General features: G+C 40.8%; 1 long non-coding RNA gene and 1 pseudogene across 1 annotated transcript; one reads left to right on the forward strand and one right to left on the reverse strand.

The window, feature by feature from the left end:
- The window catches only part of LOC144467048 (uncharacterized), a 472,102-nt pseudogene that overhangs the window by 249,173 nt on the left and 198,030 nt on the right, over positions 1-24,899 (forward strand).
- On the reverse strand, positions 17,672-18,583 carry LOC144467079 (uncharacterized). The gene is made up of 3 exons (XR_013493444.1): positions 18,281-18,583; positions 17,969-18,176; positions 17,672-17,809 (listed from the first exon to the last, which is right to left on the reverse strand). It is a non-coding gene; the product is annotated as an uncharacterized LOC144467079 (long non-coding RNA).

Consider the following 24,899-nt stretch of genomic DNA (forward strand, 5'->3'; position numbering starts at 1 on the left):
CATGTGGGGATGCTGAGACCCAGCATCTCAGATAGACTGCTCATGACCTCCGACCAGAAGTTTTGGATGGGTGGGCAATGCCAGAGTGCGTGAATGTAATTATCTACTGAGGTTGAACAGAGTGAACAGGTATTGCTTTGGCTGAAGCCCATGCAGTAGAGTTTGTGTGTGGTGATATGAGTTCTGTGAAGGACTTTGTACTGTATTAGTTGAGTTTTAGAGTTACATGTCATGGAGAATGTGTTGTTGCATATGTTTTGCCAGTTGGTATCTGTTGGTAGGTTATTGAGGTCTGTGGTCCATCTGTCTGTTGGAATTGATATTGTTGTGTCATTGAATGCTAGGTGCTTGTATATATGAGATAATATTTTCTGAGGTTTGAGTGATTGCAGTTTGGCATATGGGGGGGGGGGGGGGGGGGGGGTACTGTGATTATTAAAATTTGTGATGTTGATGCTTTTCTTTATGAGTTCTTTTAACTGCATATATTGGAAGTAGCAGTGAGCCAGTATGTTATATTCTTTTTGGATATGGTCGAAGGTCATGAACAGGCCACCACTGAGTAGCTGTCCCAGGCTGGTTACTCCTCTCTCAATCCAGGATGAAAAAGCAAAGGTTTTGTTATTGATTAAAAACATGGGGTTATTCCATAAAGGGGTATGAGAGGATGGTGAGAGGCTCTAATGAAGAATTTCATTTGATTTCCACCAGGCAGTTAGACTGGTGTTGATGGTATTGTTGTTTTTGTAGCATGGATGAGTTTTTATAGATTTATCTATAAATGGGAGATTGTGGATGCTTAATTCTTGAGTTAGGTTATTTTCGATTTCTAGCCATGGTAAATTGATGTCATTTGTCCAGTGACGGATGTACAGTAGGTGATGTGAGAGAAAATAGAGAGAGAAATTTGGAGCCCCAAGTCCTCCATATTCTTTATGTTTTTGCAAAGTGGATAGTTTGATTCTTGGTTTTTTATTTTTCCAGTAAAATTTGGTGACTGTACTATTGAGAGAGGAGAACCAGCCCGTGGGTGGGGTGACAAGAGTCATTGCGAAAAGATAATTGATTTTTGGAAGGATGTTCATTTTAACTGTTGAAATTTGGCCAATTAGGGATAGTGGTAGTTTGTTCCATCTTTCCAGGTTATCTTTTATTTCTTGTAATAAGGGGTTATAGTTGAGTTTGAATAATTCATTTCGGTTTGGAGAGATGTGTATTCCAAGGTATTTGATAGAATTTACTCTACGACTAAATAGGGGTCCCCAGCCTCAGCATCCCACCCACCCATAGGCAGAATCTCGGATTTTTTCCAGTTGATGGAGTAGCCAGACACCCGACTATAGTTGCTGATCAGATTATGGACTGATGGAAGTGATGATGAGGGGTTTGTGATGTATAACAAAATGTCGTCGGCATATAAGCTAATTCTATGGTGGTGTGATTTTGATTGGATTCCAGTGATGTGGTCACATTGTCTAATGGAAGCTGCCAGAGGTTCAGTGACGAGTGCAAACAGTAGTGGGGATAATGGGCATCCTTGTCGGGTTCCTCTTTGTAATTGAAATGGTCTTGATATGATTCCATTCTTGACTACTCAAATCTGCTTTTGAAATGTGAGCTTACTTATGATTTATCTTGTGACTGACAAATTGAGTTGTACACACGTTAAAGGCTCAACCTGTGTAAGAGAAAGGAGACGCAACAACCAATGCAAGCAGTGCTTTGTATTCTCTGTTTGGTATTTTGCTGACCTTAGAATTGTCTCTGCTGGTCAGTGTGATATGTTGGTGCCTAGTGCAGAGTGCATGGTGCACATGTGGGAGGGGAGTTTCAATAACCTTACCGTATGTGCCATGCAAACATGGTATTTCACAAATAATAATGAATATACTGGTAATTTCCCATAATGGCTGCAGGAGATTGCTGTTTGCATAATCCTGAGTATAACTATCTAAAATAAAAATCACAATAACTAGAATATTTAGTTCATGAAGCTTGTGTTTGACAGTATCGAACTCCTCGTCAGATGTGAGCCCCGTTGTACTCCAGGTTCTTTTTGACTTATTTAGAGCCAGTTCAGGTCATACGGCTCAGGATAGACGTAAACTTAGAAAGCTATTTTAACGGCGCCATCCAGGCTTAAGGCTTGTTCACTCATGGTGCGGCCATCTTGCCTGGATTTTGCAGTTTTTTCCTCTGGTAAATGGGCTGTTATACTGTTTATAAAGCTTTTCCTGCAGTTCATTAAATCCCTAGAGCTGTCTGATGACACACATGTTGATTTGAGAAGAACAGAGCGCAGCACCATTATGTACCAATGTTCACTCTGTTTACCTTTATCAAATCATATGCATCTGACATCCTGCTGCTACAGATTAACCACACACACCTTGACACACAGCAGACTGGTTGGTTATAACTTGATGTTCTGCTGATTATGCGGTAGACGTTGGATTATTGGAGCTCATTAATCCTGTGTGTCACAGCCTCCTTTCTGTTTTATTCTTGAGATCCATAAAGAAGCAAACCCACTGACTGACATTTTAACATATTGCAGATGACAACAGGAAATACAGTAGAATTATGACTGAAATAGCTTTGGATTGATGCAATCATAAAAACTGCTTCACCAATGAGTTTTTTAATTAGTTGTCTGTATCATCAGAGAAGGAATTACCTGTTAAAAATCCCACAGTCTGCTTCTGATTTTAATGTTGTGTCACGTCCAGGCTGGGACTACAGTTTTTTCCCCTTGTGTCTCCCCCTCCTGTGTGTGTGTGTGTGTGTGTGTGTGTGTGTTATATGTGGGGCGTGGTAAGGGCAGGGTTTTCCGTGTTTTTTTTTATCTTGTGAAGCACTTTGTGTGATTTTAACATTCATGTAGACAATAGCATGGACAGTGTTGCCAATGAACTCTCTTCTCTACTTGACACTGTTGGCCTCTCACAACATGTGTAAGGGCCTACACTCAAGGCCACACTCTAGCTTTGGTTATCTCTAAGGGTGTTGACATTTCTTCTGTTGATGTTAAAGACTTGGCTCTTTCTGATCATTTCTGTGTGTTTGTTGACTTACAGATCATTCCAGTTGCTCAGTTAACCTCTGTGTCTATTAAGAAAAGGTAGATAAATGAAAATACCACTTCTTGGTTTATGGAGACCATAGCTGTGTGACAGTTGATGAACTCCTGAATAAGTTCAATTGGAAAATCTCAAAAGCCATGGATGCTGTTGCTCCTATTAAAACTAAAACTAAAACTAAGACAACCTTGAGATGACAGAGAACACAATAGAGGAACACTATGATGGTAATGGCCTTAAAAACAAAATGCAGGGAAGCAGAGCATAAGTGGAGAAAAACTATACTTCAAATTCAATATGACCTCTACAAACAAAGTCTTTGTAATTTCAGCCATGAGTTATTCAGGGTTAGACAGCGATACTTTTTGGAAATCATTAGTAAGAACATCAACAACACTTGCACTTTGTTTGCTATGGTTGATAAGCTTACTAACCCCCTAACAAGATAGCTCCAGAACTGCTCTCAACAGATAAATCCAATGAATTTGCTTGCTATTTTAGTGAAAAAATACAATACATAAGGAGCTATATGTAAGAAATCTAAAGCAAATAGTCATAAAATCCTCCTAATATGTCACAGAGACTAAGGAATAATGTTCATATAATATACTGATCTCACCGACAACAATAGTACAGCCAGAATATTCGCATTTAAAAAAATGTTTTACGGTCTGCAAATCATGTTTATGTTTTGAATTTGTTTTTTGGCCTGTTACGCCACCCACCGCCGTCTACCAGTCACGCAGTCAGTAGAGTCTCAGTTACAGTTACAGTTACAACTGAGCTACAGCAGCACGGCAAGCAGCATTAGCAGTGTCCCAGTACATAGCATTAGCAGCCAGCTCCTCCGCTGTATCCCGGCAGCAGCGTTAGCAGCAGAGAAGCCAGACTTGCTCGAACGGTCCACTGGAAAACCGAAGATCAAGGACGCGGCAACGCAGCCCTGCCACGGCAGCCGTCCGTGGGCAAACAAATCAGTCTCCTGCGTGCCTCTGTCCAGCAACCTCGAATCTGTAGGGGAGAGGGGGCGGACACGACTCGCAGCAGTATTTTGAATTTGAGTGCAGTAATCGTTTTGGCCACATTCTTACATACAGCGCCTTTAAATATCAGCAAAATAATAAAATGATGCAACTCTTAAAACCACCCAGGAGTAATTCAATAACCTTGTCAGAGTTTAACACAGTTGACCTTAAAGCTATAGAGGAAAAGGTTCAGCAGCTTAAACCATCAACTTGCTGCCTTGACATTATACCATCTGACTTCTTTAAAACTATTACGATGTATGTCCTAACTGATTTGCAGCAAATAATCAATTACTCACTTCAGTCAGGCAAGTTTCCTAAACTCCTAAGAGATGCTATAAAGCCACTCTTAAAAAAGAGAATGCTAGATGCTTCACTGTTAGCAAACTATAGACTTATGTCAAATATTCCCTTCATAGCCAAGATTGTTGGGAAAAGTGGTTTTTAATCAACTCAGCAATTTCTTGAACTTTAATGGACTTTTTGACAAATTTTAATCAGGTTTCCAACCTCAACACAGTATAGAATCGGCTCTTCTTAGAGTGCTAAATGATATAAGGTTTAACACTTACTCAGGCAAGGTGTCAGTTTTAGTTTATTGGGTCTCAGTGCCATGTTTGATACTGTAGATCAAAGTATACTGTTGAACAGGTTGGAAACTTGAGCAGGACTCAATGGAACAGTTTTATAATGGTTCAGGTCCTACCTGGAGGAACCGAGTTATTTTGTGACCATCGGAATTTATGAATTCAGTCGAATGGCTATGACATATGGGGTTCCTCAAGGATCAGTTCTTCGACCAGCCTATATATGCTACCTTTGGGTCAAATTCTGCAAAACTTTAATGTTGACTATCATAGTTATGCAGATGACACACAATTATATTGTCCCCAGATGACTAGAGTTCAATAGAGTTCAATAGAGTCACTGTTTAGAACAAATAAATAACTGGATGAGCCAAAATTTTCTTCAGCTAAATCACAACAGAACTGAGGTAATTGTCCTTGGCAGTAAAGACAAGGGGATTGCTGTTAGTAAATACCTCGAGTCACTGTCTTTAAAAACCAAAGACCAAGTCAGAAACCTTGGTGTGTTGATAGACTCAGATCTGACTTTTAGCAGTCAGATCAAATCAGTCACCAAAACAGCCCTCTACCAGCTTAAGAACATAGAGTGAAGGGTTTCATGTCCAAAACAGACCAGGAGAAGCTCATCCATGCTTTCATCCCCAGTAGACTTGACTATTATAATGGTCTTCTGACTGTACTCCCCCAAAAGAGCATTAAACAGCTGCAGCTGGGTTTGGACCCACGCAAAGAGATTGGAGCATATTACTCCAGTTCTGAAGTCTTTACACTGGCTCCCAGTCAGCTATAGAATAGATTTCAAAGTTCTGCTACTGGTTACAAATCACTTAATGGTTTAGGTCCAGAATACATTAAGGAAATGTTAATGGAATGTAAACCCAGTAGGGCTCTGAGATCTATGGACTCAGGTCAGATAGTTGAGCCCGGAGTTCAAACCAAACACGGTGAAGCAGCATTTAGGTGTTATGCTGCAAATACATGGAATAAGCTACCAACAGAACTGAAGTCAGCCCCAAATGTTTTTTTTTCTCTCATGCTTATGATTGAGCTCTTTTAAAGCACTTTTAAATTTTTATCTTTCATTTGCAATGGATGCTCTTTCAATCATTTTAAAGTAAATTATCATTTCATGCTGTATTTTAGTAAGCTGTATTTTTATTTATCTGCACTTTTTTTATTGTTTTTTATGTTGCACTGTTAATTATGTACAGCACATTGAGTTACCTTGTGTAGGAAATGCACTATATAAATAAAGCTGCCTGCCCGCCTTATCCATTCAAGTATTTGTAAGGTTTTGATTTTGCTAAATGTAGTCCCCGTCTGTTTTATGTGACAGAACTGTCCCTGTGATGATGTTTTTATCTTGTGTTGTGAAGCAATGAAATGTAGCACTGTGCCCAAGACAAATTTCCCTTGGGGGACAATAAAGTTTACTTTACTTTACTTTACATTGGACACAGACACTGAACTCCTGGATGAAAGTTCGCTTTTGTTTGACCCATCCACTTCCCCTCCCTCCCTCCCTACACAGACTTTCTCACTGTTTATGCTACATCAGTCGCTCTCAGTCTCAAGTACTGCCATTAATTGGGTTTACTTTGGAGTTAGCTGAAAGCCTAGTGCATCTCAAAAAGACACTGAAGGGTACCTTTAGTGTCAATATTATACTGAGGGGCATAACAAAGTGACAGTATTTGATGCTGAAGGCACCCTTTAGCATCTTTTTGAGACGCTTAATTGGGTTTACTTTGGAGTTAGCTGAAAGCCTGGTGCATCTCAAAAAGACACTAACAGGTGCTTTCAGTGTCGATAGCACATGCTGAGGAGTATAACAAAGTGTTGGTATTTGACACTGAAGGCAGCTTACAGCATCTTTTTGAGACGCTTAATTGGGTCTACTTTGGAGTTAGCTGAAAAGCCTGGTGTGTCTCAAAAAGACGCTTAATCAAACAGTGAGGGGCAGGGCCGGAGTGGGACTCATTTTCAGCCCTGGAGTTTCATCCCTCAGACCGGCCCACTTTAGATAACCTTACATATTAAGTCTACAATAGCGCACTGTTCTCTAAAGCTTTGTAATTCAGTGTATTTTTCTAAAATGGTGCACATCTCCAACGTTATTCTTTACAACACAACATCCTTTTCAACAATATCAGAATCTATATTCTGTTCAAATAAGTGTTCACAGATATCCAAACCTTAAAAATGAAATAAAAGAATAAATAAAAATATTAAATATTACATTTGAAAAAATAAAAAATAAAATTCTACATCTCAGAGGCGATGTCTTTCCACATACGGGCTTCCTGCCTTTCAAACGGGGCAGAGCTCCGTGGGAAACAGTAGAAGAGACACAGCCCGAGGGGGAACCGGGATCTGACACAACACTGGAGGGAGAAGCAGGTCTGTGGAGCTGTGCGCTGGATGAAAAAACAAGCACATCGCAATAAATGCCCGCCACTATGGCATCGCTTTGGGTTGTGAGTGCGCATGACGTGCGTCTACATTGAAACCAGTGGGTTTGTGCACGCAAAAGACGCTACATCTGAACGCCCCCCCATGCAGAGCTGCCAGTGGAGGGAGCCCAGGGACAGCGGTAGCAGCATACGTGATACCCAGTGCCATGACTGAACACCAGCCCAATGAAAAAAACAAAAAACAAAAAACAACTGAACACTGGCCCTCACGGCCCAATCGTCAGACCGGCCCACCGGGAATTGTCCCAGTCCTCCCAATTAGCCACTCCGGGCCTGCTGAGGGGCATAACAAAGTGTTGGTATTTGACGCCATGTGAATGGGAATGGGCTGGATACACTGGTTGGTAAAGAGCTCCTTTAAAGGGATAGTACACCCAGAAATGAAAATTCAGCCATTATCTACTCACCCTTATGCCGAGGGAGGAAGGGGAAGGGGAAGTTTTAGAGTCCTCACATCCCTTGCGGAGATCCCAGGGGGGAGGGGGTAGCAGCACAACTCTACTTAATGCAGGCTGACGGCGTCCCAGATTAAAACGTCCAAAAACACATAATTGAAACCACAAAATATCTCCATACTGCTTGTCCGTAGTGATCCTGAAGCCCCGACATAAAAAGTTGTTTAGAAAAACGTCATTGGAACTCTGTTTTTAGCCTCATTGCAGCCTGTAGCTCTAACTGCCTCTCTGTACACTGTGCTCACGGGTGTGCGCTTGTGCAAGACCGTGAGACAAGGGCACCGCCTTCATGTGTGTTCACGTGCATTCGCTGGTCTCACACACAAGCGTGCACATGAGAGCGTAATATTTTTGTTACTGTATAATCACTTGAAAATAAGATATAATGTGTTTTTGTTACCTTAGAATAAGCCGCACTTTTGTTTTTGCTCCCTTTTAATGCACTCAATATTTCTCTCAAATTTTGTTGCAAATTTGTGCTTTTAGTGAGCACTTTTAATTTTTAAAGATAATCCATCCACCCGACAGGTGTGGCATATCAGGATGCTGATTAAACTGCATCATTACTACACAGGTGTGCCTTGGAATGGTCACAATAAAAGGCCACTCTAAAATGTACAGTTTGATCACACAACACAATGACACAGGTCTCACAAGTTTTGAGGGAGCATGCCATTGGCATGCTGACTGCAGGAATGTCCACTAGAGCTGTTGCCTGTGAACTGAATGACATTTTCACTACCGTAAGACGTCTCCTATATATTTCCCATGAATCTGGCAGTTCATCCAACCAGCCTCACAACCACAGATCACATATAGCCACACAGGCTCAGGACCTCTACATCCAGCATCTTCACTTGCAGAAATGTTTTGAGACTAGCCACCCAAACAGCCGATGCAAAAACTGGTTAAAACAGCCAAAGAACTTTTGCATTAACCATCAGTAACATCTCAGGGAAGCTCATCTGCATGCGTATCAACCTCACCAGGGTCTTAACCTGACAGCAGTTTGTAATCATAACTTAATTGTACAATTGTGAGGGTGGTTGGATGTACTGCCAAATTCATGGCAACTACATTGGGGACATCTTATGTTAGTGAAATGAATATTTAGTTCACAGGCAACAGTTCTAGTGGACATTCCTGCAGCCAGCAGTCTGTATGTGAATGCATGAATGAGTCAGACCTGCACAGCACTGGATTTGAAATGAACTGTAATAAACTGGTGCTTCTGTGCTTTGATTAGCTACCTTATTTTGGTGAAAGTAACACAAAAGTAGTATAATAAGTGACTTATTACTCTATACAGAGAGTAATATTGTCAAGTAACGTATTACTTTCAAATGAAGGTAAGTAGTAATATGTAATGTATTACATTTTGAGAGTAACTTGCCCAACAGTAGTTATGGTCAGCTGTTATGTTGGGCAAAGCTGTTTTAAGTATTTTACCATAATAGTTTCCCTGACATTAACGCCAGTCAGACCTTATCTGTACTATAACAGACATTTTAGCAATAATTATCTTTTGAAAAGTTAAGTGGTACAAGTCATTAAATGTTTAACAACAGAATTGTTAAATCTAATTTGTGATCCTGCAGAATCAGTGTTTGGCCAGTGGGTTGAATTCATTACAGATGGACACTGTAAGAAATAGGCTAATAGCTGCAAATGTTGTGAAGAGCCTTCAAATGATGTAGTGAAAATGAGTGGCACAGGACTGAATGTTCCCACAGTCAGCATGCTGGTGCAACTGTTGCCTCTAGTGATGTGAAATAGAACCTGCTGATGAAACCCACTAAGCAACAGTGTTTTAACCGCTTTTGGGATGTATACCTCCAGGTGTCAAAGAGTGGATTGAGTGTGTGTGTGTCCTGCATATGAATGTGCAAGCCAGAGAGAGATGGACAGAGAGAGAGTAAAAAGAAAAGAAAATCTGTAATAATAATAAGTAAATTATTTGTGTGTATATGTTTGATTGTTAAGCCCTTTTTATTGAAGGTAATGACTCTAACTCCTGACAGCTCTCACATTGAGGTGATCATGGCTAGGATTGTCTTGATGACATACTGCCGTATTTGGTTGTAAATGCTAGTTTCCAATGCAAACTAATTTAATTTTGACCCAAATCCTTATCAGATCCCTGAATAAAATCTTTCTGACAGTGAGATGAGAGGATTGGTATCAATCTCATGTCTGTGTGTCAAGTACAGAGCTGGGGTCAGGATGATGTTAGTCTAGCTTAGTATAAAGACTGGAAGCAGAGGGAAACAACTAGCCCAGCTCTTTCTAAAAACAAAAATATACCTACCAACTAGAACAATACACTAAGACACAGTCTAACAGCAGAAGAGAGCTGCTTTCTCTGGAGTTGTACCCCCTGATCAGCTCCTTTTTGCTCCATTTAACACAACTGTCCTCTTTTCAGCTACGCTCGGGAAGTTATGCCCTTGTGTGGCTGGTGGAGGCTATGCAGCCATTGTTCTGCTGTCAGTGCTAGTTTGTAAAATGTCCTATTGGCACAAATTAATTGGAAAAACACTGATAAATCAGTCAACCCCCTCTACCAACACATCTTAAGCTCATCAAGTAAATGTATTTTGTTTGTTTCATCTGTAAACAAACAGAAATGTAAAAGAGTTGTGTGATGTGTGGAAATAACATGTTGGAATTCTTAATTTAGGTGGTGCTCCCCTTATCAGTTCTAGCAAAACAAATACAAATGCACTAAGGGGAATCGATTTATTGACCAAAGTATGTCAGACTCCGCTAGGTGGCGATATGCCCCCTTTCAGCTTGTTAGTGTCAGACCTTTTTCTGGTTAAGGTATTACATCACAGGTCAAAGAATCGACAAACAAATTAGCAACCAAAGTGGTACCATGGTGGACGACTTTACAGCCCTGTACATTTCATCTGTCCCAAATTGCATGACTCTGGATGCAGATTTCACCATGTTGTTACTGGCTTCTTCTTCTGTTACGCATTTAATGTTGTTCGACATCCAGGTCAAAGCCTGGGGCGGAAAGCCTGGGGCGGAAACTGTGGAGCATGCAGAGTGCAGAGGCCAGTTTGGGTCTGATTGACTGCATATATGCAGGAGTAATTCGACTCCCAATTGTATTATCTGTGTTTTAGTCCACCTTTGAGAAATTTGATTTAGTATTATTTCAGTCAGACTAACATGTTTACATGTATTTTAAAAGTTCGTTTTTTTTGTCGGTTTGACAAAATAAATCGATCATTTTCTAATAATATGTTAACAAGTAAAATAAACTTAATTGTCTAATTTAGTTGTAATTTAATCCTTTACTTTACGTAACTACCAGATTTAATGTACAACTGAAATAAAGTCATATAAACATTGTTTTGAATAAATACAAACTTACCTTGTCTTCTCAAATTCAGTCAACCTAAATTTTTAAGGCAGCCTGGACAGTAGGTTTTTACAGTTAGTAAAACAACAAATAGTTTCTTCTTACAGTGTTAAGTTTTTCTCAAGTAGATATTTGAACCTATGGGTTGCACTAGAAAAAAAGGTCAGAGGGGTCACAAAATCATTATAAATCATTCTCTTGAGATTGTAAATATCCAAATATAATTCATAGCATCTGAGTGAAGCTCTCTTGCTCTGGAACTACATGTTCCCAAGTTTTCATTTTTTTCACTCTACTTTTGGACATGTTGTAGCTTACTTTTTCCCCCCAGCTCAGCAGCAGCTCACCCTGTCTAGCTCTCTCTTTCACACCTCTGCGTCGCACCCAGCTGCATGGCTTCTAGGCCATTGACTAATGCTAATTCAAGCTGTATTAATGAGGTAGGATCACTTTCTGCTCCAATTATTTACTAGCGGGTTGAACCAGGTGAGATAATTCTTCGTGAGGTGGCACTGGGCTGAGTAATGGGATTAATGGAGGATCTGCTTTCTCTGATGAATCACATATGGTTTGTATCAGCTCTGCAGTGACAAGCAGACTGGGGAAGCAAAGGAAATGTTATTTTACACTCACTGGGGTAAACTTTGCATTTAAGGCTGAATCTGAACATTTATTACTAAAATTGTATCTCTGCCATGTCAAGACAGTTTTATATATGTAGCCCCAGATCACAAATGATACATTTGCCCTCTGAGGTATTTTTTTTTTAATTCTTTTTTTTTTTTTTAACTGTGAACACAGACAGAACCTCATGGAGTTTTTTTTTAAATTTTTTTATTAGTGTTTATTTATTCATTTATTTCCCTTAGCAAGTTACAGCCATTACTTAAAAGATTATCCTATGGGTTTTATAGTGGAAAAACAGGTATTCCTTTATTTTATTTCCTGGGCTGTGCACCGACATCTTGCTATCTTGGTCTTTCTTTTTTGCTGTAATCTGTTGTGCAAATCTGTTATTTTTGTTATTTTGGCTCAGAGGACCCAACTGCATGGGTTCCCTTGGCAAATCAATGCTGCAAAATGTGATGACATAAGTATCAGTACATCGGTTCAGTCAGGAACCGGAGGATCACCATTTTAAGTCCTCATCCAGACCAAATATGAAGTGTGGACTGATAGCTGGAGAGGTGCCAGTTAGCCTCCTGGGCACTGCGGAGGAGTCTTTGAGTAAGGCATTGAACGACTGGGGCGCCTGTCCATAGGAAACCCCCTCACTCTGACCTTTCCAGTTAATGCATGCATAGGTCCTGTTTGTGCATGTGTGTATTTTGGGTCTGACAGAAGACCACTGAAAAGCTGAGATTTTCCGCTTTACCTTGTTGGGAACATAAATTTGGGCTTCACACAGCGGCACCAAATATGTTGAGGTCAACACATTAGGTCTCACCAAGGGGCACCCAATATGTAGGGATTTAATTGGCTATTGGAAATAATTAATAATTGATAATCATGTTAAATAATGTGACTTAATTAACATTAAATCACCTCGTGGGGCACCATTCCAGAAAAGGGAAAAATGATAGCCAGTTAAAGATATCAGTCTCATAAAATAGGCTAAACTAATTGAATTAATGACAACAACCAAAATTAACGGTAATGCCTTAAGGATTTCAGAGTTCTTGACGCAGCAGAGGTTGACTATTCATTCACTCTTGTGCAACATTAAACACAGCAGGTATGATTCTAAAGAATTATATTTATTCACAAACTAGCAAAGCAAACCAAAACACACAAATTGTAACTAACTATATACAAGTTTGGTGTGTATATGTGTGTTGTGTGTGAGAGAGAGAGAAAGAAGAGAAAGAAAGACAAAGGTGGGTGTGGTGATCAAAGAGCTGTTTGCCCTACAAAACAAAATGGCTGACAACAGAGAACTACCAAAATGGCTGAATCAAGGCTTGCTTCAGGTTGGGGGAGGTATTCGTCTGACCGTGTGGTCAGGACAAAGACAAAGGAAAAGAAGCGAGAACTTTGAGATGCCTGGTTGGGTGTAGCTCTGTTGAAAGCCTATTTGTTAATGAGTCTGTGTCAATGTGACGTGTGTTGCAAATGGTCTGGATTAGTGCAGAGGTTGTTTAGTTGGGTGCAAGAATCTGTTTGTGAACAGTATTAGCAAACTAAACACTTAGCTTTGGTGAAGCCAACTAATCAATGACCTAACTGCCAGCAATCACAACAATAACTCAGTAAACAGCATCAAATCACATACAACAAGTTAAACAGTTTTGCTTAGCCTGTAAAGCTGTGATAAGCTATGCCCAGTTGTTACATTACCAATCCTTGAGTGGATGGGAGAAAGAGTCACTTGGTGGTGTGCTGCTTTGTTAGCCGGCAGAAGAAGGCTGGGAAGGTGATTCCAACTGTAGTCATTGTTGTGTTCTTTGTTCCAAAGGTGAAACTCCGAGGAAGCTGGTCACTCAGGGTTTAGCAGAGTTAGACTCTGGGTGCTAACTCACTTAGTTCCTTGTTGCTGGAAAGCTAGTTGCAAACCTTGTGTTTGCAAGAGAGTCCACGATCAATTGCTCTCCCTTTAGTGGTTTGGGCTGTGGAGCCAGGGTCTGATCCTCTGTGCTGTTCCAGGCCCAGCCGGAAAGAGGTGTGAGCTGTTGAAGCTCCAGAGCAAGAGAGAGATCTGTTGGAAGGGAGCACAGATCTACACATGCCTGTGACATCAGAGTCACATGTCACTGTAAAGGTCCTGTCCAATCAAGTTTTGGGACTTGAGTCTCACTGAGGTGTGAGGTGAGACCTCCTGTGGAGATGGGTGTCACCTAGCTCTCTTTGTTTGAAGACAAAGAGCATGCAGAGGATAAAGCCTTTAAATGCCCAGTGATGATTTTACCAAATGATAAATCATCTGTGGTCCTGTGAATCCCAACAACCTGAAGCATGTGGATAGGTTTAGTGGTTCAGAAGTTATTAAGCCTTTGAGAATATTAGCTTTTAGCCATGGGCAGCTTTCTCGGTCTTTGAGGGCCAGCTCAAAGAGGTTTGGGAGCTCCTTTCACTCCGAACAGAGGACAAGATTAGCTGCCATATACCAGGGACAGGAAATTATTGTTATTTCAATGTTATGTTATTGTTATAGTTGAGAAAGCTCTGCTGATGTGTATGTAATATGTCATGCTAGAGGTTGATGCTGTTTTGTTAAATGTGATGCCTCTTTTATATTCGCCATGCCGGCATGCTGTCTAAAATCACACACTTGAAAGGCATGTTGCTGTTGTTTGTTTGGTTCTGTGTAAAAAGGCGGCATAAAGAGGAGACTTTGTAGCAGCTCTATAGTGCCATCTCTGTGTAAAAAGGGGCTTTAAGGGGTATCCCCAGGGTCAGAGAACAAACTTGTGTTGCTAACACTGTAAAAATCCCTTTAAATCAGAATTTCTAGATGACTGCTGCACTCTGGAAACATCATTAGCCCTTTTTAGATAGGAATTGTGCAAATTTGCAGGAACGCTTATTACTGCTATCAGCTGTTTCCTGTTTATCCACTGCCAGTGGGTTGCACATGCGGCGTCATCATCAGCTCCTCCCACAAGTCTTCAACAGCCCCTCCCGTTGCGGAAGGCCGCCTCTGTCTTTTTAAACTAAAAGGGTTCCGCCAATATGACTATCCTATGAGGCGGAAAATTGGGCACCTTGGATCAACTCGCCAATCCGGCTCTGTGCGTCTAAATGCTTGCACCTTGCCGGCAAAACAGCCCAACATTCGCGGAAAATCTGACAGTGTAAAAGGGGCTATTGTCACAACTAGGTGACACACCTGCAAAGCTGCAGACCACTGCTCGAGACCATCAAAAATAACTGTTATTTAGGGAGCCATTGCTGTTTTCCCAGCCTCTTTTGAGACAGAGAAATAGTTTTTGGCAGACATTGCTGCTTCTCTTGCTGGGATTGTGCCTCCCAAACTGGGTTGTTTAAAGCTACTCTTACCTTTCTTGCATTTCACACAGCACTTAGAAAATATTTGAACATCCACAACTCCCACTTCCCTCCAAAGTCCCATCCCCCTCCTCCTGCAACTCTACCTCTCTCCAAAAGCCTACTCCCCCCTCCTCCATTACGTCCTCAGTACGTCTATGATAGACATAGGCGGTGGCACGGTAACGTTAGATACACGAAAGAGAGCGAGTGTAACGTTAGAACCAAGACAGTCAAACGCAACCCCGGAGTTTTAAAACTCAACCGGAGTCAGTGATGACTGATGAGTTTTAGAATAAGGTTATAGTGCTAACGTTAGATAGTAGCGTTAATGTTACTAGTAAGTGGAAATGCACAAGGAAGATAACGTTAATGTTTCAGAGGCTACGCTACAGTAGGCTAACGTTAGCCATTAGCAACTGGATGCTGTGTTGTCATACAGTACGTTATAGCCTATATGACATTAGAGGCAAACTAAAAATACCTGTCCAGCAGAAACTCTGTGACCATCTCATCCCCTTTCAGGTCAGGATGAAGCTGCATCAGTCTTTGCCATCGCTCAAAAGCAGAGCCGATTTTGACCCGGAGTTTTGGCTCTTCCAGCATTGAGTTCTCTCTTAGTGTTAGCTTTTTCTGCTATATTCTTTCTTTTGCCAACTGATTTCCCTGTTGGAGCGGCTGGAGGTGGAAGCGGTGGTCCGCATTTGTCTGCCATTATTACGGAGAAAAGTTTATATCCACAAGCGTCCCTGTTACTAGCATATTTGTTGTTTCACAGACTCGGGGTGGGGGGTGGGGGTTATGTCAGTCGGAGGCCTTCACATGGGGAAGACAGGCAGGACGCTCGACCAATCATTGGTCGGAGTTTTCTTAGAACCATATGAGAATGGTAAAATTATTTTTGGTGTTGCTTTAGGCCAAAACTTGATCTTTTCCAAACCATAACCAAGTGTTTTTTGTGCTTAAATATAAACACACATTAACCACTGCATTGTTAAAAGTTTCAATGTATTCTCTAGATAATAACGCAAATGTAATGTATCCATGTATCAAATGCCAACATTTTTCTGGTGATTGGGTTGGATAGAGAGAGTGAGGCTGACATGGCATGCAACAAAGGTTTTGAATAGAGCCAGGGATTTTGCAGAGTATGCTATGTACTGTATATCAACCAGTAGGCAAACCATGAAAGGTCAAAGGTGAAGCCAGAAGAGGGTCAAACTGAGGGCCAAACTTTCTGTAAATCAATCTAAGGGTGTGCTTACCTGAATAATCATTTAAAAACTTTGAAGGGTCCCTTGAGCAAGGCACAGTTGCCATCCATGGCCAAAGAGAAATGACTGTATTTTAAGTTTAGTCAGCTTCTAGTCAGAATAATGTCACAGACTGTGACATTATTGGGTGTGGGTGTGGAAGAGGAAGTTGCTGGAAAAGCTCCATCAGTTTTCCCAAGATGCACAGAGGTGAAATAAAAAAAAGTTCATATAACAACTCATATCCAGCCAGAAGGAGACAGACATGTACATGCCCTGCGTGTGTGTGTGTGTGTGTGTGTGATGGGTGGGTGGGTGGGTGAGTGTGTGTAATCAGCAGTTTATAGACTGTGCTGTAGAGGAAGTGTTGGGTAATTCACAGCTGGTTCATCACATGACAGAGTAGATTAATTGATGTGGTACTGGGAAGCTGTGGAGCAAGCACCTGTCCCATCACAGCTATACATCAGCATTAGGAAATCACCCCCTCTGTGATCATTATTTATCTGCACTGGCTAAATGCCCCCATGGCCCCCAGAATATAGCATGATGCTCAGGAAGAGAGGAGAGCTTTAAACATGGCCTTAAAAGTCCTGGCCCATAGATTATATGAAAAATTAAAGAAATAGGAAACATGGAAATTTAGAAAATAATGCAAGAATAGCATTTACATTTTTTTACTCATCAGACTAATGCAGCAGGTCAATGGCACAGACTAGACCAGCACTAGACATGACAGGAAATGTGATTTAATCGTGGATGGTGACAAGATTCTGTTTGCAACATAGGACTATGATTTCCCTAACTAGTCGTATCATTTATGGTACTTTCTTGATAAGTGATCACTATATGTGGCTCAGAGGTAGAACGGGTCGTCCACCAATCAGAAGATCAGCGGGTCGATCCCTGGCTCCTCCAGTCTGCATGTCAAAGTATCCTTGAGCAAGATATTGAACTCCAAATTGCTCCTGATGATGCTTCCATCGGTGTGTGAGTGTGTTAAAAACAGAGTAGCAGGTGGCACCTTGTATGGTAACCTCAGCCACCAGTGTATGAATGTGTGTATGAATGGGTGAATGTGACCTGCAGTGTAAAAAGCGCCTTGAGTGGTTGGATGACTAGAAAGGCGCCATACAAATGCAGGTCCATTTACCATGCAGGTCCATTTATGTTCTGTAGTTGTCTCCTCGGAGTCCAGGCTCTTCTCATAAACTGTTCATACGTTTTCCTACAAAAAGTCAAGTCAAGTCAAATCAGGATTTATTTCTAGAGCACATTTAAAACGACAGCAGTCGACCAAAGTGCTGCACATAGCTGGGTACAGAGTTAAAACAACATCAATCATAAAAATAGTCATGCACCAAAATTCATACATATCACACATATTTTGAAAGGCTGTGATCACATGTCCAATGCCCTGATGGGAGTAAACAAGGAAGCTGCCTCATACAGTCTCATAAGGAGGCAAGTTGGGTGGTGAATGGGTCACAAAAACACTGACTTTTCCCTGGAGACACATGTTCAGAACCGTGTGAACTTTGAGTAATTTTAAGGTACATCCTCACCATGTTTCTTTTCCTAAACCCAACCTCTGTAACTTTACGTCAATTACGTAACTGTACGTTAAGGATGTAAAGTCAATCATGGGGTGCAAATTTGTACAATATCATACAAACTGTTGCATTTTTTGTAGGATATTATACGGACCATTCTGAGGATATACAGTAGTGGTCTGACAGCTGACCAGTCCCAGCTGTCACACTATCTGTTAAGCTTTAGCAAAAGACCTGGATCCACAATGCAGACTTGTGTCAAAAAGGAGTGTTAGTTTATTTTAACCAAGCAGGGTCCAAAAACAGGGAAACAAAAAGCAGGAGTCCAGAGCCGGAACCAGGAATGTCTGAACAGAGCTGGCCGGGGTGGGGGGGCAGGTGACAGGATGGTACTGGAAGAAAACAGAGGAAAATTAATCCAGACGTAAAGACTCAAAATATATATGCAGCAAAAAAGGTACTAAACAGTTGAGTAGAAGCCGGGACGTTGTTTTACCACTGAGAGTAACTGACGAACTGGCGAAGACTGGATGAGCAGACCGGGTTTAAATACTGGAGGTGAGTAGTGGCAATCAGGTTGATGAGCAGCAAGTGGATAGTGGAAGCAGGTGCAGTGATTGACAGAAGATCCCGCCTCGGCCACATGACAGACAAAACAAAAACACAGAACACAGACACAGACCCAACACTATCATGAAGGAGTAGAATCGTTGTGGAGCGAGACTAAAGCCTGGTTTGGCAGCTGGATGTCTTTTACAACCGCCACATGTTATACAACAAAATGAAGCATAAAACCTGCAGTTTTTGTTGTATATGGTAATTACCTCTATTTTAAAAAAACTGAAAAAGTATAAAAGTACATACAAAATGACTTTGTAACAGTTTTTTTTCATATAATTGTTTATTTGATAAAAAAAAGAAAAAAATTAATCATCAATTTAAAAGAAATAATTTTGTATTTGAAAGGGGGCACAATGATACAATGCTTAGTATTGCTGCCTCACAGCAAGATTCCTGGTTAGAACCCGGGATGGGGGAGGCCTTCTGTGCAGAGTTTGCATGTTCTCTCCGTGTCAGCATGGGTTTTTCTCCGGGTGCTCCAGCTTCCTCCCACAGTCCAAAGACATGCAGGTTAATTGGTGACTCTAAATTGGCCGTAGGTTTAAATGTGAGCATGAGTGATTGTCTGTCTCTATGTGTCAGCCCTGTGATGGTCTCATGATCTGTCCAGGGTGTACCCTGCCTCTCGCCCAATTTTAGCTGAGATAGGTTCCAGATTGAACAATGCTTGAACAATGATATTCATCCATTGTTGGTATAAAGGCATTAATTTGAGTAGCTTCATCAACCTGGTCTCACTCTGAAGTTGTCGAATACCAGTGTTTGGGCAGTGACTTCTGGCAACAGACACCAACTTAAAATATGTCCTTTCTTGCCTAAACCTAATCACATGCATGTGTTGGCTAAATGTAACCACATGCATTTGTTGTTGAAGAAAAATCACAATTTGCCTCAGAGGACTTAACAGCATAGTTAAGTCCTCTGAGCAGGATGAAAGCTGAAGTGTTTGGGGCACCATTATCTGCTCAGATTCAACCAAATGCTTCAAAACTCATTGGACGATGCTTCACAGTGCAGATGGACATTGACCTGAAGCATATTGCAAAAGCAACCAAAGACATTTTTAAGGCAAAGAAGTGGAATGTTGTGCAATGGCCAAGTCATATCATCTGACCTGAATCCAATTGAGCATGCGTTTTTCTTGCTGAAGCCAAAACTGAGGGCAAAACACCCAAAACACAAGCAGGAAGTGCAGACGGCTACAGTAAAGGGCTGGCAGAGCATCACCAGGGAAGAAACCCAGCATCTGATGATGCCTATGTGTCCAACACTTCAGGCAGTCATTGACTGTAAAGGATTTACAACCAAGTATTAAAACTGACTGTTTAATTGATGATTATGTTAGTTTGTCCAAATACTTATGAGCCCTTAAAGTCGGGGGACTGTGTGAAGAAATGGTTGTAATTCCTACACGGTTCATACTACATTTTTGAAAAAAGCCTTAAATGAAAGCTGAGAGTCTGCACTTTAAGCAGGTATTCATTGTTTCATTTAAAACCCATTGTGGTGGTGTACAGAGCCAAAATGATGACAACTGTATCATTGTCCAAATAATTATAGACCTAACTGTATATATGTAACACAACTGAAAGCATTTTGCACTAAATACGCACCATTATTGTATTACTCTCATGTGGAACACATCTAACACACTGTAACATCTGTATGCAGAGCTGACAATGATGAGGAGGAGGAAGTGGGGGGGTCTCCTCGCCCTGCACCCCGGAGGGAGGCAGAGGGGGAGGAAGGAGTTGGTGTCCAGCAAACAGAGGCTCCAGGTCAGAGACACTTCCTGGTGATGCAGCTGGCTGGAGAACCGAAAAGGAGCCTGACATCTTGCCACATCCCCTACCACATTTTCTGCCCAAAAGGAGGCCAGGTGTGCAGCCACCTCTATCACAGTATGTGGACAACTCCTCCCCATCTGAGCTGTTCAGGATGTACTTTCACTGGGCTGCCATCAAAACACTGTGTGCCAACACCAATAAAAATGCAGCAAAAATATTGCTCATTGTGGACAGGAACTGTCACAAGACCTATCACAGCTCCCCTGGTGCTATTGAAAAGTAATGTTTGATTTTGAACTTGGAACTTTGGTTGTTCTATTGTAAATAGTTTATTTTGATGTACATGTTGTATTTTTGCTAATTGTGCACAATGTGCATTTAACTTTCGTTTTTGTCACATTTTATAAAAATGAGTGTATCTCAAAAATTAAGTTATGAAAACACTTAAAATACATTTTCTGTGGTTTGAAAGGGTTTTGTGCAACTTTTTTACATTTACAATTTTGAGGGATACAGCCATGATATTTCTGTATTTAGAAAAATATGTGTAAAAAAAAACTATTTTCAATTTTTTAGTGGTTTATTGCACTTGTTAGCAATTTCTTTCATTAGTATGGACATATGTCCACACATATTATTAAAATTTGGGATTTAAGGGTTGTATTGATGTATAGCATATTAAAATACTCCAAAAAATGGCCCTACAGCAGGTAAAATTGTAAAGATATGCTCTGGTGGACTTGTTCTATGGTAGGTCATAAAGGGTTAAGAAATGAAGAATTACCCTTAAGAAATATAGCAGAGAGCGGCCATGGTCCATCCAGAACCTGAGCTCTTGAGAGGAGACAGTGACCACCACTCAATTTTAGCGTAGACAGTTTTTGTTAGATGCTGTTGCCAACTACAAACCAGAGGCAGCCCAAGTGTGCATGAACGGTTTGCTCCTCACTTGGACAGAGGTGCACTGGAGACTACAGTTGGACGACTGGGCAAATACTTTCTTGATTGGCTGAATACATCACCATTTTCTTGTGATTTTATTCATGCTTATTTTGCTCTTGCCTCCGAAGAATACCTGAAAGCCACTGCACTGCTGTCAGTTGAGAGACAGTGAGGAAATACAGCTTGTAGATCCAGCATTTCAAATCTTATTTGGTATTTATTATTTATTAATTAAGGATTTATTTCGACCAAACCAGAGTTGATGATATTTGGAACTAACCAAACATGAATGTCATCAATTGATGTCTGTAAGGGTGTCAGTGCACAGTTGTATGCGGATGACGCGGTCATTTTCATCCCCGCGAAAAACACGTCAGAGGCTGCCCAAATACTCACAACAGCATTGGTTCATGTTCAGGCCTGGCTCACTGATTCATGTCTTTCGCTAAATGTCAAAAAAAAAAGTGTCTGTATGATTGTTGTTAAAATCTGACAAAGATTGATCATTCTGGTGTGTTTTAATAACACTAGTGTTATCAACAACAAACATGTCTTATTTTATAGTGCTTGGAAGCTGTGTATCACCACCACAGCCAAAAGCTATTACTTTGTTGGCCAAAAGACAGAGTTAGGTGACTTTTTTTTTTGTTTTTCACTTCATCTCTGTGATCCTTTAGAAGGTCTGCAGTGATCTTCCCACCAGCCACTGTTAACCCAACAATCAGTGATTGCTGATATATTTAAGCAATACATTCAAACTCAACAGAAACAAACTAAAATTCACCAAAACTTTCTTTACTTACTTTACTTTATTTGGATAGGGACAGTGCACATTAATGAACATCGATCACACATCTCTGTACACATGCCGGATTGTAGCAAAGCTGCTAATTTGCATCCGTAGTCATTAATAAATAAATAAATAAATAAATAGATAAAATACAAATGGAGGAGACAGCAGATAAATAGCTAAAATACATTCCCTTATTGTGGAGGGAAGACTGTTCCAGATGTTCCCCCCCATAGCAGACAACACATTGCTCCCAAACATAGTGCGCCTGTGGGGAATCTCACAGTCTCCTCTAACACAAGTCCTATACCTCCCACAGTCCTTTTCATAATGAATTCGTTCAGTGGTGGTGGAACAAGACCATGGAGACTTATATACACAAAGCAGGCAAATCTAAAGGTTTTAGAATTATGGAAACTTAAAAAAAATTATGATTTTTGAGGGTCTTGCAGATATGGAAGGAAAAGGGTTTTTTATCCAGAGTCTTTAGGGCTTTCTTGTAGAGAGATTCTATTGGTTTAAGTACTTTTTTTACATAATAATAATAATAAAGAAAAAAGAAGAACACTTGGTCACTTCCACCCACCCCTTCCTAATCTTACCAAAACCCCACCACCTGCCTCCCCCCTGTCCATCCCACCCTACATTACCTCTGTAGGGGTGCAGCATAGCAGTGAATGACAGCCTTCTCTTTTGCATCCCAATAATAACCTCTGAAAAGGTCTTACATAATAACCTTTTATTCCATTCTACGTAAATATTCAGGGGATTAATGTAAGACAAATGGTGGACCTGATAATAATAATAATAATAATAATAATGATAATAATAATAATAAAAATAATTAAAACTGCAAGCAGCATTGGGCAAGACCTCTGACTCATGCCGTTTCGGCCTCCAGCTCACGTAGACAGTTAAAGACAAAAGTTTTAGATGATTTTAGACCCCTCTACACTCTAGTTCACAGCTGACAATTTCTCCACATTTGCTCATGTTACTTTCAGAGGCACTAGCTCACTTCCTGTTGGATTTAGGTCAGGGGTGTCAGTGCATGATTTGTAGGTCTTGATGAGACGAACAAGCCACTTTTGGTTTAATCTTTCTACAACATTCCTATGGGCCGCAGTGGCCATTTTTGTGTGTCTATGTGGCGCTAGAGAGCCCATTTTGGAACTTTTGGGGTTCATTTTTTCATTTTATCAAATTTTTCGCCACACCTGTGCCTGATTAGATGGCTGGCGTGACAATCATGGTGCGAGTGACTCAAGCTGCAGATGCAGACAGATCGGTAAATAGCTTACTGTTTTACTAATGTATTTCAGTTACAACTGTTAGAGTATGTGATGTACAGGGTTGTTACCATTTTGCTAATCGCCTCACTTTGTATTAGTAAGAGGCATTACCTGCGCTGCTCTGATTGTGTGTTGCCCATGCTTGGACGTTGTTTAATGTTGTGTCACTATGTGCCGCTATGTGTATTATGTTTAATGTGACTTTGGGTGGTTGTTGTTAGCTCAATTAGCCTAGCGGCTAATGTTAGCCCGCAGGACCGGAAGTGTTACCCACAACTGGAAGTAAATTGATACCCTCAAACATGATAGCGGTTAACTCATATTGAATGTATTATTTATTTCTGTTCACTTTTAGTGACAGTTTGCACTTTAATAATTTAATAATTAATTATTGTTGGGAGCTGTGGAAAAATCAAATGTGCACTGTGAATTATATTTTTGTTTAATCTAAAACGAAGCCATGAGTATTAAAGCTGGTCTTGTGTTCATACAGGCCAGGTTTTTTGTGCTGTGAAAAGCAACTGTGAACTGTGATGGCGAGCTAGTGAAAAGAACCGTTGAAGAACCTGCTGTAATCACCTCCGGTGCTGTGGTAGGACACCAGCCACTCATCCATTGTCCCCCTCATCTCATATACACACACCCCGGCCCAATCTTTTGTTTTCCATTCCCTTATTTTTTGACTGACTATTACTCTTCTTGGACTTCTGGACTTGGTTTGGACATTTTTTCTTGGGATTGGAGCCTGGAGAGTGAATATGGTATTGAGTGTCAGCTGAGTAAATGCAGTAAAATGAGTGAAGTGAATATGGTGTTGAATACACGTCTATTTTAGTGAAATACAGCAAACGAGTTAAGTGAATATTGTACTGAGTACATATTGTACAGTTGAGAATACTCCTATGGCCATTGTTAACCCTTTTGTTTGTTTGTGTTTTTTTCCTTATTTACTTTAAATACAAGGTACCTGGTTTAATTGCGTCTAAGGTCTCCTGAGTTTCATTGAGTTTTGTTCATCAGTCCAGCTTTCCCTCTTCTAGGAACCCAGAGTCCTTCTGTTACACTAGTCCCAAACTAAAAAAAATGTAAGCACTTGCTACACTTTGCACATGTATTATCTATATTATTGCAAGATAGATAGAAGAGGGACAGGGAGAAACCAGACAGGTATCGGGGGGTCTGCCCATTGGTCCGACAGCCCATTATTCCAACATCCCATTGTTCCGACCATATTAAACCCATTGTTCCGAAGTCCCGTTGTTCCGAAATCACCATGATGCCCTGTGGTTAAGGTCTGGTTAGGTTTAGGCACAAAAACCACTTTATTAGGGTTAGGAAAAGATCATGGTGTGGGTTAAAATGAAAAAGAAAGTGGCAAACACATAAGCTGTGAGCCTGCTTCGCCTCAAGCCTTTCCCAGCTGACCCAGAGCTGCTCGCGGAGCCGTTCAGCACTGTGGAGACCTCCCCACACAACCTGGACCCCAGAGTTAATAACAGGAGGTTATGGTGTTTCATTCTCTCCTCTCTATGACACTTGTATCTCGACCAGTAGCCTACTTTTGTTGCGTTTGCTGATCCTCTATGGTACACAAATACAGTGTAGCCTATCACATATCGGAACAACGGGACGTCGAACTAATGGGATGTCAGACCAATGGACTGTCGGACCAATGACATGGAG

Source organism: Epinephelus lanceolatus, chromosome 15 (assembly GCF_041903045.1).
Source record: "Epinephelus lanceolatus isolate andai-2023 chromosome 15, ASM4190304v1, whole genome shotgun sequence".
Taxonomy (NCBI): Eukaryota; Metazoa; Chordata; class Actinopteri; order Perciformes; family Serranidae; genus Epinephelus; species Epinephelus lanceolatus.